The sequence below is a fragment of the Habropoda laboriosa genome, unplaced genomic scaffold (genome assembly GCF_001263275.1).
Source record: "Habropoda laboriosa isolate 0110345459 unplaced genomic scaffold, ASM126327v1 scaffold40, whole genome shotgun sequence".
Taxonomy (NCBI): domain Eukaryota; kingdom Metazoa; phylum Arthropoda; class Insecta; order Hymenoptera; family Apidae; genus Habropoda; species Habropoda laboriosa.
The window spans coordinates 6,199,295-6,205,090 of record NW_017100231.1 but is presented as its reverse complement, the minus strand read 5'-3'; the positions used below and the strand labels follow the sequence as shown (position 1 = coordinate 6,205,090).

General features: G+C 32.0%; 1 protein-coding gene across 1 annotated transcript in view; it reads left to right on the top strand.

The window, feature by feature from the left end:
- LOC108571486 (dynein heavy chain 1, axonemal-like) overlaps window positions 1-5,796 on the top strand; it is a 109,706-nt gene that overhangs the window by 65,848 nt on the left and 38,062 nt on the right. The window lies entirely within an intron of this gene.

Below are 5,796 nucleotides of genomic sequence, written 5' to 3'. Positions count from 1 at the left end.
AGCTCCGATGTGTATACAATGGAATATTTTTGGGTAGAGTGACGCATAGCTTCGCTGATGTTTGTTTACTTATTTATTTATTATATTGTCATTCTAATTGTTTGTTTGTCGTTTTATTGTAATTATATATATATTGGTCATATTATTGAATTTTTTTATTGGTTATGTCATATTATTACAGTTATTTATATAAGTATAATATGGTTAGAGAATCTACATTGTTTTTTTTTATATTGTTTGCGCTATTTGGATTAGGAAGATTCGTAGGTTAAACTTTGAGTAAAAATTAAATCTTGGATTTGTTTAGTAACGTTGGAAAGAAATAGTGAAATTGAAGTTTCTTGAAACGTGAAATATACAGCGTGCCTGCTAGCGACAGTAAGAGAATGTGGCTGAAGGAGTTTATATGATTTGGAGATGTGCATCTGGTAATGATAAAAAAAATCTTGAAGGTCATCCAAGGTCATCGACATTTCTTTGCATAATTTTAACATTAAGGTAATAAATATCGGTGACCTTGAGGTGACTTTTTAATCATAAAATAAATTTCGCATAGAATAAATTTCTCAGAGTTGAAACTCGTCTTAATCCTCTTTCAGTTTCTTGAGGCATATTTTCTTGAGGCACGTAAAAGCTCATTCAGAAGTCTGTTTATGATTTGTCTGATAGTCTGATAAGTCTGTGTAGAGTAAACTCAGTTGATAGAATTTTATAATCTGGGACTGAATAGTTTTTCACTGCGTCTGATGATAACATGTGTATACAGAATGAGATTCATTGAACACGAATCATTTTCACAATTTCAAATTAAGTTTTTTGTAATAAATAACTCAAGTGAACATTTTAACGATTGTCAGTTGACCCTACAACATTGTAATTTAACAGTTTTAACAGTAAACAACGTACAATGACAATGTTGTACACTTCTAACCTCTTCTTTATTAACCTTCATTCATTTCAGTGGAAATGTAATCTAACATACATTGCTATTTTATAATACAACCTAACCTAATAACCTTACCAAGTCTATATTATTACATATTATAATTTTAAAAAACTTCACATCTGCAAAAGCTGTCAGGCAGGGGCAGGTATGTTTTTTTTCAATGCACTCACAGATTCGTGTAGATTAAAATGTAATATTTCTATGTATATTTCTACCTTGGACTTCGTCCATTCGCGCCCATGCACGATGTGAAATAGTGATGAACAGTAATAACGTGTATAGCTTCATCAGAGAAACGACCTGCAAGTGTCGCCATCTGCAGCCCGTATATACTATGAAAATTACGATTACGCAAAATACTGGAAACAGGTCAAAATATAGAATTTTAACGTAACTGGTTCGCAACGTGGCCCCTGACATCCACGGAACGCAAATTTTAATTCGTGTAATGGTTTTGCGGTTCTTATTTAAAGTTTCTCCCAAAATACACCACACAAAAACCAAAGAAACAAATATTTAAATTTCTCTGAAAATTCGTTTTTACGTTATTACGCTCGGAGTGTGTATTCCGTTGAATTATACAAAATTCTCTTTTTTGTCATCTAAGGTCATTTGAAGATCAACCGATCACACGTAGTCGAAAAATCACCGGTTACTAGCTTTTTTCTAATTTTTATAATATTTTGAAAAATAAAGGTGATTTTACGGATAAAGGTGTACAGCTTTCTCTACTTGACGCATCAAAGGTCGACGTTTATCGACAAGCGGTTTTTCAAAATTAGTTTAATGTGTAATTAATTAAAATTAGCCTGTTCGTGATTAAAAATTCAATTATACAGCTATTGTTTATTTGTACTCTCATCGTATAAGTTATTATGCATCAATCAGGCAAATAATGCAGCCTTTTAATATTTTTTAATTTGCTGGAATGAACAGGATTAACAAGTTTTTATTAAATATTAGTATTTATTCATCGATATTTCCAACGTTTATTCACTTAAAAAACCAGAGCTCCCGTTACAATTTACAACTGCAAATATTTCACTAAGTACGTGAGTGGATGCTTTTATCAGGTTATAAGAGTTAAGAATTCGTGGAAGACATTATAAACGTAGACAAAGGTTTGTTGAGTAAAGGTATTAAAGTCAACTTTAAATCACTTATTCTTCTTCATTTTCATGAAAAGACAAAGCATTTTATTAATTTTTTTGAATGACTGAAATTTATTATCACATTATACTGAATGAAAAATGGATAAATGTAGCTTAATCAAACAAATGGAGGAAATATACATATATAAACATATAGGAACACCATATGAGGTGATGGAACATCATGACCTCTATTTTACTTATACATATGTACTTATATGCACCCTATGCTTCATATTCGATTGGCTTTCTTGCCTGTTTCTCCTGCTTCTCACACCAGCGATATCTCACAAAGTAGTATATGTATGTACATTATGCTGCACTCACTAGTGGAACAAGTCAACGTGTAACGCAACAGCTGTTCACGCGTCCTGACTCGCTTCGGGCGTCTTTGTCGTGATATGGTAAGCAAGCATTCTCAAATTTGCACAAAACATACTGTTGATCAAATTACTCGATAAAACATGATCTATAGGTACATGCGTAATTTTCAGATGTCAAATGAATGATTATGCCACATGTCATTTTTTTTTATTATACACCGAATGTGTGATTAAAATACTGTAGAATGAAACGTTGCAGAATTCAACAGGCACGGAAACATCGGGTCCAGTATTGAAAATTTTTCTGAATTTTAATCTCATAAATAAACATGTGATGTTAAACATAACCTCCAATTTTTACACGATAACGTATTTGTGATGTATAAATTAGAAATTAACAGTAAGGGTTCTAAAAATTGACGAGTCTGTAACTACGTAGTTGCTGAAGTTTCGTTCGCATTGAAGATACTTCAGACGTCATTACACGCGTTAAAGATAATTGTTAAGGCTTCACAGCTGAAGACGAAAACGAAACATTGCTTTTCTTATTCATTTTACTTTTGACGTATGCATTCTTATGTGCTTTCTTTCAAACGATGTACGACAAGAATTTTTCAAACAAATTTTTTAATAATATTACCTCAATGTTAATTGACGAAGTAGAGATTTGGGATTTATACAAAAATTATCAACAATAAATTTCACAATTCACTTCACTGATTTATCCACAAATAGAAACTTAGATAACACTACCACGTTGTATACAATAACGTAGGCCACGACGAAAATAACGCATAACCTTAAAAATGTAATTTCTGCTTCCCCTCGATCTCTTCTTTCTTCCACGCAAGATAACGCATGAAAAACGAGTCTGATCGATGAGAAATATGACGAGAAGAACACAAAACGTAGTAGCCGCGATGAATAATGGAAAATTCGTCCGGAGAATCTATGAAAATCTAATCGCAACTTAACAAGCCTTCGTCAAAACTCTGTAATCGTTCTCGATTTCCAATCGCAGCGTTGCAGCTGAATTTCAATGGCCATTGCCTTTACCCCCACCCTTCGTTCCACCAGTGAACGTTCCTAAATCGTTCCCTTTCCATTTATCTGATCTTTCAAGTAGTCTCGACCGTTTCTCTGTTGAGTATATTCTTACGCCAGCTTTTTCTATAATTCAATCTTATTTTTCATCGTGTTATCACGATTCTGATCAAATAACGTCGGATAACAGCTTCGTGTCAAAACAGTTCGGCGAATTTCGGCACGAAACTGATTTTCAAGCAACGATGGAAGCACAGTGTAATTTGTTTACGATTTCCTTTGTATATACACAAGGATAAGCGTGGTATAAAGTGTCGTGTGAAGGGTCGCACGATGTAATTTGGCATTCTTTAGTTTTGAGGTTATGGGAAGAAGTGTTTGAACAATTTTGGACAATGTTATTTGCAAAATTTTACATTTTGACATGTTGATTAATTTATGAATATGTGAATATGAGTTTGTAGATAAAAAATTTATCTATTTTTTTATTGCAAGCTATTTACTTACGTGAAGCAGAAAGTTTCGTGTTCAGTTGAATAGAATGAAATAATGTTGTATATAATAATTATATTTTAGTAACACTTTCTAATTTTGTGCAAATTTATTTTAAATTGCAATCATTCGCGCAAGGTATGAAATAGAGAAACATACAGGAAGGCGTATATTTAGATTGCAAGTTTGTACCAAGACTCTAGATTAATTAAGATTTCGTAAGTAAAGTTAAGGTAAATGACAAGCAAAAACTTGAGTGGCATGGCTGTGCAACGATACGAATCCGTATACACAAGTTTCGTGGTTAAGCACACATATATATAGTATGTTGTTTCATTAAAGTGGCAAATCACTAAATTGAGATCTTTCAGCACATTCCTATCGATAGCAACTGATAGTCGTGCAAATCACTTTCTCGAACTATTCCATCCGTGTGGATAAACCATGATTGCGTTCAATCTAAAACTTCAATGTAATTAGGTCCTCAGTTGAGTAATTAAAATACCATCTACAAATTACTCCTATTTTCTCCTCTTTTCTATTTTCAACAAATAAATTTAGCAATGTGCTCTAACAAATACTAACGACAGAATTTTCGTTTATTAATTTTCAATTATTCATCCATACGTAAATATTTGATTATCGATAAATGAAATATGAAAAATCCATTAATTACCAATAAATTAATTTATAAGATTATTAAAAAGAATGGCATCTCAGGCGAGAATCTTTACGTAATTATCCCCTATTTGTGTCTGGAGCATTTCTTTTGTCCTTTCTGTCGAGGTCTAACATTGGCTTCAAAATTAATTAAACCGAATGGTTCAGCTTGCGAAACGGTAAACCGTTTTCAATTTAGTGACCAGTCAAGAATCCTTATATAACTTATCTGTGTTAAATGTCACGTTTATTTATTCAAATACGTCTAACCTAACCTCAATTTAAACTGATACATAATATTTTGCATAGAAACAAGCACTTACACGTATTAATTTGTACCATGCAACGAGGTCGAGGTTCATGTTTTCATTGATCATCGTTTAACAGGTGGAATAATGGAAATATGTATATATTCTAGAAGTAATCTCACAAAGATGTTTCATCATTATGTGTTCCCTTGCTTTTTCTGGAGAATGAATAATCCTTGTATGACTGTAACTGTAATAATTAAAAAACAAATAAACTGTTTTTGCTCTCGATATTTTTATCTTAATATAACATTTTTCGAACAATATATTTATGTTATTTTTTATTGCAACATTATATTTACATTTCTTTTGAATAAAACTTTTTATCTTTTTCTACTTTTATTTGCATTCTTTATTTTACATCACCTTTGTCAACATTATAACAAGCAGCCTCTCTTTTCCTGGAGAATTAGGTTAGGTCATTACTTAAGTCAAAACACGACGTCAAGAAAATCACACTGTACACATACAACGTTTTTCACTTAAAAAAATTTATTAAGTATGCAAGAAAACTTTATTTATTACTTCCTGAGACATTCTGTATATAACTGTATGTTGTATTTCCTCCTGTTTCGAAGCTACATTCCGCACCTTTACGCATTTGAATAAAAACCTGAAAGAACGAGAAAGTAATAAACTTGAAAGGAACGGAAAGTAACGATGCGACTTTTCTTATGGGAGAATTTTCTCAGTTGATCCTATTTACTGTGAGTTCAAGGTGCTTTTGTCACTTTATCAGGGGTACCAACTAAACCGATCTAAAGCTGTGAAATTTGTTCGCGAATTGTCACGTGAATGATGACACGAGTATTCGTGTTCTAAATTGATACATCAAAATATCTATATTTTTACTTATTAATATAATATTGGAA